Source organism: Malus sylvestris, chromosome 3 (genome assembly GCF_916048215.2).
Source record: "Malus sylvestris chromosome 3, drMalSylv7.2, whole genome shotgun sequence".
NCBI classification, from domain to species: domain Eukaryota; kingdom Viridiplantae; phylum Streptophyta; class Magnoliopsida; order Rosales; family Rosaceae; genus Malus; species Malus sylvestris.
This window is the reverse complement of record NC_062262.1, coordinates 6,721,613-6,735,440: the sequence shown is the minus strand read 5'-3', so window position 1 is coordinate 6,735,440 and position 13,828 is coordinate 6,721,613. Positions and strand designations below refer to the sequence as shown.

Genomic DNA, 13,828 nt, shown 5'->3' with positions numbered 1-13,828 from the left:
CCAAATGATCAACCTCTGATGCCTCCTCCTTCTAGGGTTTTGTCCAGTACTGAGGCTCCGAATGATCCCCCTCCGGTGCCTTCTCTTTCTGGGGCTCTACCGACTGCTGAGACTTCTCCTAAGCAACCTTTGTGAAGGCTCCCTCTTGTTTGTTTATTTTGACTCAAGTATATGTACATATTTGTAACTTATCGGGGATATCAATAAATAAACTTTCCTTCATTTCAACGTATTGTGTTAAATACACCAAAGCCTTATTCGCTAAGTTCTTTGAATTTTCTTTTGTTAAAGCTTGTATGTTGAAGCTTTGTGAGTGGAGCATGTAGGTTGAGGTAGTGTTCCCTTAATTTCCCGAGTGAGGAAAACTTCTCAGTTGGAGACTTGGAAAATCCAAGTCACTGAGTGGGATCGGCTATATGAATCTTAGAACGCCATTGTGTTCTGTCCTGTGTCATGTCCTCCGTTAGATCCAAGTACTCCAAGTCTTTTCTTAGGGTCTCTTCCAAAGTTTTCCTAGGTCTTCCTCTACCCCTTCGGCCCTGAACCTCTGTCCCATAGTCGCATCTTCTAATCGGAGCGTCAGTAGGCCTTCTTTGCACATGTCCAAACCATCGTAACCGATTTTCTCTCATCTTTCCTTCAATTTCGGCTACTCCTACTTTACCCCGGATATCCTCATTCCTAATCTTATCCTTTCTCGTGTGCTCACACATCCAACGAAGCATCCTCATCTCCGCTACACCCATTTTGTGTACGTGTTGATGCTTCACCGCCCAACATTTTGTGCCATACAGCATCGCCGGCCTTATTGTCGTCCTATAAAATTTTCCCTTGAGCTTCAGTGGCATACGGCGGTCACACAACACGCCGGATGCACTCTTCCACTTCATCCATCCAGCTTGTATTCTATGGTTGAGATCTCCATCTAATTCTCCGTTCTTTTGCAAGATAGATCCTAGGTAACGAAAACGGTCGCTCTTTGGTATTTCTTGATCTCCGATCCTCACCCCTAACTCGTTTTGGCCTCCATTTGCACTGAACTTGCACTCCATATATTCTTTCTTTGATCGGCTTAGGCGAAGACCTTTAGATTCCAACACTTCTCTCCAAAGGTTAAGCTTTGCATTTACCCCTTCCTGAGTTTCATCTATCAACACTAACTAAATTAGAACTGCAACAGATAGTACATTTCCAAATTATCATTATAAATTGAAATGCAAGAATATAATCAACCTCAAGCACCAATAAACAAACAGCAATTAATATATAATAAGAATTTAGAAACAAACAGTAATAATCACAATCGAAATTTCTTAATTATACATCAAATAAGCAAACATAAATAAGTAGTATTTTGGAATGAAACTGATGCAACAAATGACGTTTTATTGGTTTGTACATATGATAGTAAACGAATAGCTGAAGCCACACTATGTTCACAACCTCAACCTTCTTCAAACTCTTGTCCTGCTCCTGCATGCATTAGAAAATATTCGAAATCACTGAAATTGAAATAAGTTGAAACAACTTAGCTTATTGTATACATGTTTCCGAAAATAGCGTTTTTAGGACTAACAGAAATGCCACTTAGCACTACGGTTATGCTTATTGTACATGTGTTTTCCAAAACGGCCGGTTATGCTTGTTGTAGGTCGGGTGAGACATGCTAACAGAAAAAGAGATATTATTAAAGCAGAAGGTCTCTTGCGTCTCTTAGTCTTCGTTTTCATTTTACAAAAGGAGGAAAGCACAAAAGAAAGAGGAAGAGGAGATAGAGCAAGAATTTCAGATTGTTCAGATTATGGTATGGCGCATATATTACGGTTTGTTGCAGATGGAAATTTTCATCAGTTTTAACTAAACCTAACAAGTTGGATATGGAAACAAGCTAACCTTTGTCCTTGATCAATCAATTGTATATAGTATCTGAATAGAATTCCGTCAGCTTCTTTCTTTCCTGTATTAGAAATAAAAGACAGATGTTTTCTTGAGATATAATCGAGTTTAAAAATAAATAAAAATAAAAAACATATTTGTTGGTTGAATGACTAGATAGAAATTTAAGATCAAGCATGTATAGCTCACTTACTGTAAATTATTAACTTAGCTATTATTTTGTCCTTCGTAAAAACATTAGAAATCCCACACATGCATCAAGAATTGAAAGAGTTGGAATAAGCAGCTTGAAGCATTACCGTAGTGGTTTTTTAGTGTGACCGGAACACAGGGTTGTACACCACGTGTCACTATACAAATGGTGGGATATGTGTGTTAAAAGTCAATAACATAAAAAAATAAAATTTCCCACCACTTAAATAAAAACACGTGGTGTACTACCCGTGTTCCGCTCATAATGAAATATTTCTCCTCAAAACGTTGTATATTGACGTCATCGATTAGGAGAAATTCTCTAAGTCCACTCAGAAGACCATGTCATCTCTACGTTTACACACAACTAAAAGGAAACCGTGAGCCCGCCGCTTTCACCAACTTCAATATAGGAGGTCCACTAGGTTGTATGTTGATGACATGATTTTTCGAATGGACACAAAAGTGACTGGAAATTAAAACCTTAAATTAAAGCATACCTTGTGTCGTAAATATTCCTCACAGTGGCATTGAGGTCCCCCATCCATTCAGCCTGTTGATCCACTTCAGCCAGTTGATCCGACATGATGTATACTTGCGGTAGGGGATGTGTGTCAATAAGCTTAGGAGCAAATATCCTGAAGTTTTGCACATTATTAACCCTCAATAACGCCAAAGACGGCAACTTCAAACTATAAGCTTCACCACAAAAATACTTGAGGTTTGGCAGACTTTCAAGCTTGATGGAGTTCAATTTAGGTAATGTAATTATTTCATCAGTTTCTTCTTCTGCAGCAACGATTTCTTCTATCTGATTACACCCCTCAACTTCTATGTCCTCTATACTGGCAAGAAGTTTGGCTATGGGCGACGAAAACAAATATTTCAAATGGTCGCACCAAACGACGTGCAGTGATTTCAAGTTTCCGAAGCTGCCGCCTGTGATCATCAGTTGTGAAGTACCTGTCTCCCAAACACGCATCAAACTTGGCAACTTATATAAACGCAAGAACCTCAGTTTATTGAATGCTTCAACGGAGTGGCTACTTTCTTCATGGCTTGTTCCCTTGACTTGGAAAATCAATTCAAATGACGCACAGTCACTTACAACAAGATTTTCGAGATTATCATTATCATTTGAGTCCTCAAGATTAGTTGGTGTAACCTAGAAAATTAAGCATAAATTAGTATTGCTAACTATAAACAGAAAGATGCAGTACTAATTAAAATTAGCTGCCGTGATCTATGAAAGCTGTACTAGATCTGTGAGAATCCATTATGTTAGGTAAATTTTTGCTCATCACAAGTATACCTATTCTTATGGACTTGACGGTGCAGGATAAATTCGATACCGTGGCAGGATAATTTAAAAACTTACCTCCAGGTTAATTGGACGTGGCAATATTTCAATGCAGCGGTGGGCATTTGCTCTTAAACATGGTGTACATCTACTTGCAGCAGGGCACCAATTTGATGAACGTGTTGGAGAAGTGCTGAAATCATGAGTTGTTGAATCCTTCTGAATGTTAATTTCTAACTTCTTTCTCTGTGGAATTACAGCACCCAATGTCTTCAATTTATGACATTTTTTCACAAGCATATTTTTTGTGGATGACCATAAAAATGTAAATCCCTCTGCACAAAGACTTGTGAGACTAGACAGGCCTTCTAGTCTAAATGTGTTCAGTTTCGGAAACAAAATCATGTCATTTGTCGCCTCTTCTTCATTTTCCTCTGTGATTCTGATTATAGTTTCAATGTCTGGACATTTTGATATCTTTACCTCTTGAAGATTCAAAAGTTTCTTGGCAATTAAATGCAAGAACACATATTCCAGATCAAAACAACGTACCATTTCCAAATATCTCAAATTTTGGAAGCCCTGAAATCCAGACGGAATGTTTTTCCACAAGTGTGTAAACGAACAATGTATTATCACCAGCTTATGTAACTGAGAAAATATTGGAAGTACTGCCTGCCCATCCATAACTATATGGCTTTTCAGATCAAATAGCATGTCTTTAGGCTTCATATGCCCCAATTTTACCTCTTCTAAACTTTGTAACCATGAAATGCACTTTGATGGAAATATTGCTTTGTCAAATATTTCTTCAGATTGATGCTCATCCTTTGGCGTTGTTACCTTAAAAAAATGCATTGTCAGTTAAAGGAAAAATATAGACTAACTTAAGTGTTAAGAAACTATTAATCAAATGAAATATTTTCATCACAGATATGGAGGCTGCTGACACCAAAGGGAAGAGAGGGTGAGAAATACCTCTTGGTTGGAGTATGGCTTGTTCGCTTGGAAGAAACCAACGAAACTATCTAGACTCCAGAGTTCCAAATTGGTTAATTTATTGAAAGCTATCATATCGGCTGCCTTCTCAAGTTCCCTCCGCTGCTTCGAGACAATTTCTTCCAGTTGGTCACAGCCACGAATAACTAAGTTCTGGAGTTTTATCAAGTTTCTTGCCAATGATAGTGAAAATGCATATGTTACGACTCTACAATAACTCAAATCAAGGAATCTTAGGTTAGTCAAAAAGCTGTCCAGAAGTTGGTCATTGGGGCATATTTCTTTTAATTTTGGCAGGCCCTGGACTTTAACTGTCTGTATAAGAGGAAAGAGTGTCTGTTGGGTCCCACTTGTTTCATTTGCAAGATACTCGGTATGTGGACAATACCAAAGTTCTAAATCTTTCAAGTGTTGAAATCCCTCTTGGTCTAAATCAGTGAGGACATACAAATGACTCACAGATTCCAATCTCAAATCTTCCGATTCTTTCAACAAAAGTCTAACTGCTTGACTTTCCATCAACTCCCTTGCATCACTTTTACCAATGTCCAACTTATTTTCGAATGCACAACTTACTAAATAAGGTATACTTCTGCTCGAGAGATGTGTTTCCATGTATATATCGAATCTTATTGTTCGGCTTTTTAAGACTATGTCATTCGGCAGCAAGTGGATGACATTGGGTATTTCTATAGCTAGAACCTTCAAATGATCAGACAGAGACATCACCTCAGAAATGCTTGCCATCCGCTTATCTTCTCCTCCTGTAGCAAGTTCCCATCTATCAAAGCTATTAAGCATATACAACTCTTCAAGTCTACATAAGCTGGAGAAGATACCATGTGGAATCACCCAAAGACATTCGCAATTTGTCGTATCTAACAACCTTAATTATTTAAGTCGTCTAATTTCCCTCGGCAACTCACGCAAGGAATAACAACCACGAAGGTTGAGGATTTCTAAATTCTCCAAACCCCCAATAACATCATTAGGCAAGCCATCAACATTAGAAAAATCTAGGCACAAGGTCCGCAGGTTCTTCAGTACTCCTAGTGTTGATGAGTCTAAGCCTTCCATTTTCACCAAAGCTAAAACCTTCAGTTCTTTCATCGTATTACAAATGATGTCCATGCTACCTTCTGAAAGACTTCCATTCATCGTTTGTAGAAGCTCAACTTTTGGGCAATTCAAACCAATTGGAATCTTCAGATTGCCAACAAGTGAGATCATAGTGTAATGGTGTTGTGTTGCTAAATTTGGCCACCCAATCTTTTCAGCATGATTGGTTATCATAAATCCATGTGGATCTCTTGAAGCAATCGATATAGCAACATCGCGCACTATGTCATGCATTTTCGTAGCCTCTTTCACTTTACTATCTAGCAACAAAAACCTTCTTTGTAGTTTGTCAACCAAAGAATGCACTCTATTTCTTGATTCTTCCAAAGTAACGCTGTTGCTAAAATATCCTCGACCCCATCCATATTGAACCAAATACTCGATTGGAATATCATAATCTTCTGGAAATAAACAACAAAGTAAAAGACACGACCTAGCTTCTGTTGTGCGGAAGCGGCATTCAACTGTAAGTGAATAGTAAAACAGAACAGAAACAAAACCAACATCAACAAGAACACCAAGATTTATACTGGTTCGGCAATGCCTACATCCAGTTTGGAGACGACGGAGTATTCCACTATAATCAATGAGAACATACAATAGTGTTTATCACTCAATTTCCCAAAGACCCAAATAACCCAAGCTCTCACACTTACAATAGGAAGAGAAAACCAAAAATACAAAGCAAGACAATTTGAGAAAATTCTTCTCTATGCCGAATGGCTTCTTGCTATTTTTCTTTCTTCCTTGTTCTTCTCTTGTCTCTCATCCATGCTTATGAGCTGCACCTTGCTCTCCTTTTATAGCCAAAGAAAAGCTTCTCAAAGACATCAATGGCCAAAGGCCTACCATCAAGTCAAAAGAGTTAGGCACAAATTAGGCACAAATTAGGCACAAATGTTGTTTGCCTCCCATTACCACAAAGTAGCCCAAAGAATTGGACTTTGACTACATGTTTGAGTCAATAATCAACAATCTCCACCTTGGCTCAAACCCTCTAAGTAGAACTCCTAATAGTCGTCTCCCAATCCTCCATGGGGCAATCAACAAATTTTACAAATGCCAATCAAGTCTAAGCAGTGCTTAAACTTGTGCAGCGAAACTGGCTTCGTTAACATATCCGCAGGATTGTCAGCGATCCCAATCTTCTGAAGAAGAATATCTCCCTCGTCAATAATCTCACGAACAAAATGGAACCTCACGTCAATGTGTTTCGTACGTGCATGATGAACTTGATTCTTTGCTAAATGAATAGCACTCTGACTGTCGCAATGAACATCCACATGCTCTTGTTGAACCCCTAAGTCATCAAGCAACCCTTGAAGCCAGATGGCTTCCTTTATAGCTTCTGTTACAGCCATGTATTCTACCTCAGTAGTCGACAAAGCAACTGTAGATTGCAGAATCGACCTCCAACTTACTGGACCTCCAGCAATAGAGAATACAAAACCAGTAGTGGACCTACGCTTGTCTAAATCACCTGCGTAATCAGAATCCACATATCCAACAACACATTTACCAGTAACTTTATCCTGCTGGAACAATAAACCAACATCCACAGTACCCAGAATATACCGTAGAATCCATTTCACAGCTTGCCAATGCCCTTTTCCTGGATTATGCATATATCTACTGACAATACTAACAGCTTTTGAAATATCAGGCCTAGTACACACCATAGCATACATCAAACTACCAACAACATTTGCATAAGGAATTTGAGCCATGTACTGACTCTCTTCAACAGTTTTAGGAGACATAGAAGCGCTAAGTTTGAAATGAGAGGCAAGAGGTGTACTAACCGGTTTTGAATTTTCATTCATCCTAAAACGTTGTAGTACCTTCTTCAAATACTGCTTCTGACACAGACTAATCTTGCCATTCGCTCTATCTCTTTCAATTTCCATACCTAGTATCTTCCGAGCTTCTCCCAAGTCCTTCATCTCAAATTCATTACTTAGTTGAGTCTTCAACCTTTCAATCTCCACTTTGCTCTTACATGCTATAAGCATATCATCAACATATAAAAGCAGATAAATGAAGGTTCCATCTTGTAGTTTGTGAAAGTATACACAATGGTCATAGTGACTTCTTGTGTACTTTTGCCCGATCATAAATCCATCAAATCGCTTGTACCATTGTCTTGGAGACTGCTTCAAGCCATACAATGATTTTTCCAATTTGCAGACCCAATTTTCCTTTCCAGCAACCTTAAAACCTTCTGGCTGAGACATATAAATCTTTTCCTCCAAATCACCATGTAAGAATGCAGTCTTGACATCAAGTTGGGCCAACTCAAGGTCAAACTGCACAACCAAAGCCAACAAAATACGAATAGAAGAATGTTTTACTACAGGAGAAAATACCTCATTGTAGTCAATGCCTTCCTTCTGAGCATAGCCTTTAGCTACCAATCTGGCTTTGAATCTTACATTGTCTTTTCCCAAATATTCCATCTTTTTGGCATACGCCTGCAAAGATAGATGTACCAAATGTACGACGGACTACCCTCTTGGAAGCCCGGGACACCAATTCTGGTGATCCACGTACATTAGCGGCTAGCCAATCCTCTGCCCCTACACAAAAGCATGGCAGACCCCTTGGTTCAAAGGATTCACACCCCCGGAAGAGGAAAACCACGGCACAAGGTCCCGAAGAGCCTACCATGAATCCGACTATCGCTTACTCATTTTACCCAACTCATGAGGAAATTCTAGATTATGGAAGCGTCCTTGAAGAGACGAATCCTCCTCCCGAGAATCGTGAGATTTCGGTCTATTATGCTAGCTTAGATGATGTGTGGCGTAGAAATGAGATGATTGTCAACGATGCATTAGCATTTGCAGTAGCTACTGAGATCATGTTGAGCGATGACATTGAACCGCGTTCCATTGATGAATGTCGACGTAGAGCTGATTGGTCAAACTGGAAACAAGCAATCCAAGTCGAACTTGATTCACTTGCGAAACGTAAGGTGTTTGGACCTGTAGTTCCTACTCCTCCACATGTGAAGCCCGTTGGCTACAAATGTGTTTTTGTTCGGAAGCGTAATGAGAAGAACGAAATTGTGCGTTACAAAGCTCGTCTTGTAGCACAAGGTTTCTCACAACGCCACGAGATTGACTATGACGAAACTTACTCACCCGTTATGGATGTGATTACTTTTCGATACCTTATCAGTTTGGTAGTTTTCGAAAAACTGGATATGCAGCTGATGGACGTAGTAACCGCGTATCTCTATGGGGATCTTGATACGGAAATTTATATGAAAGTTCCCGAAGGACTTACATTGACTGGTTCAAATATTTCCAAACCCCGGAACACGCTCTCAATTCGGCTGAGGCATTCACTATACGATTTGAAACAATCCGGAAGAATGTGGTATAACCGTCTGAGTGAGTATTTGACTAGTCAGGGATATGTGAACAACGAACTATGCCCTTGTGTGTTCATTAAGAAGTCACATTCCGGATTTGCGATTGTTGCAGTATATGTCGATGACATGAATCTCATCGGAACTCCTGAAGAGCTCGCGAGAACTGCTTCGCACCCGAAGTCGGAATTTGAGATGAAAGATCTAGGTAAGACTCGATACTGTCTCGGTCTTGAGATAGAGCATTGTTCGGATGGAATCTTAGTACATCAATCGAACTACACCCACAAGGTGCTGTGCCGTTTTAATGAGGATAAAGCGAAGTCTTCGAGTACTCCTATGGTCGTTCGTACGCTAGATGCAAATCGAGATCCCTTCTGTCCGAAGGAGGATGATGAAGAGATTCTGGAACCTGAAGTTCCTTATCTAAGTGCGATAGTCGCTTTATTGTACTTAGCTCAATGCACTAGACCTGACATCTCCTTTGCTGTTAATCTTTTGGCAAGGTACAGCAATGCACCAACACGCTGACACTGGACTGGCGTGAAAGACATCTTCCGTTACCTTAAGGGTACTACGGATTTGGGTTTGTTCTATCCCTATGAATCCTCGAGTGATGCCGCACCCTATGCTCATCGGGTTGATTCTCGCCTTGTTGGTTATGCCGACGCTGGATACTTATCTGATCCGCACAAGGCGCGTTCTCAAACGGGTTATGTCTTTACCGTTGGAGGCACCGCAATATCTTGGAGGTTAACTAAACAGACCTTAGTTGCCACTTCGTCTAACCATGCTGAAATTCTCGCCTTACATGAAGCAACTCGGGAATGCTTTTGGTTGAGAGCAGTAATGGGTCATATTCGAAGCTCCTGTGATCTTCATCCCGCCGTTAATGCCCCGACGACGATTTTTGAAGACAGCGTAGCTTGCATCAAACAGCTCAAGAAGGGTTACATCAAAGGAGACAACACCAAGCATATTGCGCCGAAGTTCTTCTTTACACATCAACAACAAGAGCATCAGAAGATTGAAGTCACGCAAATCCGATCACAAGACAATCTGGCCGACCTCTTCACCAAATCACTACCGAAGGCAACGTTTCAGAAGCTTGTTCATGGAATTGGTATGCGTAAACTTTCTGAGTTGTAACTTTGCTATTTCTCTTTGGAATTATGTCAAACTTAGGGGGAGTATCTTCTGGATACTAGCTTGATCTTAATGTACTCTTTTTCCCTACGATTAGGAGCATTTTTCCCACTGGGTTTTTACTACCTAACTAGGTTTTAACGAGGCACCCACCTTGGGCTGGTCATATCCCTGATGACGTCCTGTAGACGTTTCTTTTGACTTTGCATTTCTCACGCATTTTTCCTTAGACTATGGATTTTGTCCCTACTCGGGTTTTTGCCATAGCCTTAGGATTTTTTAGTGAGACTTACTACTTATGCAAGTTCCTACCTTATTGAGAATAAGCGTTGTTCCTTGGAATCAATGCCGACGAGTCGACTTCCTCAACTTCTGCATGATGCTGAATCTACCTTAAGTATTTGCACACTCAAGGGGGAGTGTTGTAAACATTCCTATAATAAGTGTGATTGTGTAAATCCTAGATTAAATTTGATTCTAGTTATCCTTTCCTATTACAACTTGTATTACTTGGAGGAGAAGGAATATCTTCTCTCCCTTTACTACTATAAATAAAGGCACAATGTAGGAGGGATAACAACACATACATTCCCCTACAATTCTACAAACACACATCCCTCTCCTCTCTCTCTGCCGCCGGCCCTAGTCTCTCTGTCAGATAAAAATAGACTACAACATTTAATTAATTAACTCATTTGTTTATGTACAAATTTATACATACGAGTCTCTTAACGAACAACTGATTGCCTAAAAATTAGGAGATTTATTACAGAAATATAATTCATAAATAGATTTTTTTATTTATAAAAAATGCCGATCACCAAATGAAGATGTACCATTGCCATAAAAAAGGAAAAATAAATTATATTGGTACCTATAAATATGGATACATTGGATTTTATGGTATATTTGGAGTTTGGTACATTTTGTTTGTTGGTACATTTGTGATGTAGGACAATATTGGGGTGAATTTCTACGAAGAAAAGTAAAGCAAATGAAGCGCTTTAAAATTGACAAGAAATGACGCATAAGAGAAAAACTCCACTCAAATGTTACATATGACGCCTAAAGAGGAAAAAGAATAATTGTTGGGATTTTTGGGTTGCTTGAGAAGATTTCAAGAAAATATTATCTTTGGTAAAGTTTGTATTTAATTTTTTACACTCGTGTTGTGTCAATTAGTAACAGAGAAGGGATTTTCCTTGTTCTAGTGACAATCGATCATGGGAAAAGCAAAACCCTAAGCGACGATGTTCGTAAGGGAGTACTAAATGTGGAAGGGGATAACATGGTATGAGATTCGCCATAGCCAACCTCATCTAGTTAATGTTGAAGATATTCATATTTCCTGGGAAGTGATTGCATAAGGTTTTCACTGTAGGTTGAGGATCTAGAGAAACTTTTCAAGACACAACCTATTTCAGGAAGAAAGATGGTTGCTTCATGTTTAGATGGTAGTGTGCACTTATGGCGGGATCAATATAAGAGTCTAGGAGATTGCAAGATAAAAATCATATCAAAACTTGGTGTTGGCTGAAGCAACTAATTGTTAAGCAATTCTTTTTCGATTTACAAATTGTATTCAGCAAGGACAAGTCAACCAATCAATAGAAAAGACCATAAAGTGATAAAGACTGATATATAATTATGCCAAGAAGTGGTGGAGGTCAAGGTGCAAGTAATTTTGTTTGTTGAGAATCTTGTTGAAGATCCCAAGAAACATAACAACTCAAAGTGGTGACTCAATGAATTCAAGGTACCTATGATTCTGAAATTGTATGACTTTAAAGAATCAACAAACTGATACATTGGAGTTAAATTCCAATATTAATTTAATAACAGGAAATTTATTAAAGGAAATAAAAATAAAAGAGTAAAGTAGAAAGTAATAAAATAGTACAAAGTAATAAAATATATGATACTTAAGTTGACCAAACAAGAAAATTAGGGAACGAAAAATATTTTGATTATCGATTGCTATATTTCAATTTTGTTATAGAATTAATTTCATGATTATTCTGCCTACGTACACTGTAAATTGGGCTTCTCGAGTTGAAATTTTTTTTTGTGTAATAAAGCAGATGTCTACTAGCTAGGGGTTGGCATTGGGTGGGTTGGTTGGGTTGGACTTCAACCCGTTGGCCAACTCAATATACTTGGGTTGACACTATTGAAAGTCATTTCCACCCAAAAAAAAAATGAGCAAACTAACCCACCAAATAACTTTTCAATTTTTTCTATCTTTATCTTTTGTTTGAGTTTTTTGTTGATCTTCGTCAGTTTTCCTCTATAACCCATACCTTAAAGCTTAAGCATCATTTAGCTCAAACCCATTAAGATATGAAGCCTTGCAACAAAGTCCCACCTAATGTGAAGAAAATGTGTGTTGATGCTTGGATAATGTAACATCCCACATCGTTTAGGAGAGTGGATCTTGTAAGCCTGATATGTATATTCTCATCTCTCCTAGCACGAGGCCTTTTGGGAGCTCACTGGCTTCGGGTTCCATCAAAACTCTGAAGTTAAGCGAGTTCCCGCGAGAGCAATCTCATGATAGGTGACCCACTGGGAAGTTCTCGTGTGAGTTCCTAGAAACAAAACTGTAAGGGCGTGGTCGGGGCTCAAAGCGGACAATATCGTGCTACGAAAGAGTTGAGCCCAGGATGTGGTGGGGACCCGGACCGGGATGTGACAATTTGGTATCAAAGCCAATCCCTGGCCGGAAGTGTGCCAACGAGGATGTCGGGCCCCTAAGGGGGGTGGATTGTAACATCCCACATCATCCAGGGGAGTGGATTTTGTAAGCCTTATATGTATATTCCCATCTCTATCTAGCACGACGCCTTTTGGGAGCTCACTAGCTTCGAGTTCCATCGAAACTCCGAAGTTAAGCGAGTTCGCGCGAGAGCAATCCCAGGATGGGTGACCCACTGGGAAGTTCTCATGTGAGTTCCCAGAAACAAAACTGTAAGGGCGTGGTCAGGGCCCAAAGCGGACAATATCGTGCTACGGAAGAGTCGAGCCCAGGATGTGATGGGGACCCCAGACCGGGATGTGACAATTTGGTATCAGAGCCAATCCATGGCCGGAAGTGTGTCGACGAGGACGTCAGGCCCCTAACGGGGGTGGATTGTAACATCCCACATTGTCCAGGAGAGTGGATCTTGTAAGCCTTATATGTATATTCTCATTTCTACCTAGCATGACGTCTTTTGGGAGTTTATTAGCTTCGAGTTTCATCGAAACTCCGAAGTTAAGCGAGTTCGCATGAGAGCAATCCCAGGATGGGTGAGTTCCCAGAAACAAAACCGTGAGGGTGTGGTCGGGGCCCAAAGCGAACGATATCGTGCTACGGTGGAGTCGAGCCCGGGATATGGTGGGGGCCCAGACCGAGATGTGACAAATAACATTTGAATTTTAGATCATCATTATGTTTAAAATATTTGAATTTTTAATTAAGTTTATTGTGTTGTTGAACTTGAATTATATGAAATTGTTGTTATTTACATGTGTTTTAGTGGAAGTGTACATTTATTTGCTCATTATTATTTTTACAGTATGCAAATTTGAAAAGTTTACATTTCACCACTACATGGTGCAATGCGATTTTTAACTTTTTGTATAATTACATGATAAAAATAATTCACGTATTTGTATGATCCCCAAACTCACTCCATCTCTCACATGACATTTCATTTGTTCATTTCCGCTAATTCTATCCATATTTTTTCTGTTTAAAACAATAAAATTCGATTATAAGGAGGGAGTAGCTCAATGTTAGTTGATTACTTTTTAAAAGGCAC

General features: G+C 39.4%; 1 pseudogene; it reads right to left on the bottom strand.

Annotated features, from left to right (window-relative positions):
- Positions 1-1,245: 1,245 nt before the first annotated feature.
- LOC126615401 (probable disease resistance protein At4g27220) overlaps positions 1,246-13,828 on the bottom strand; it is a 40,883-nt pseudogene continuing 28,300 nt past the window's right edge.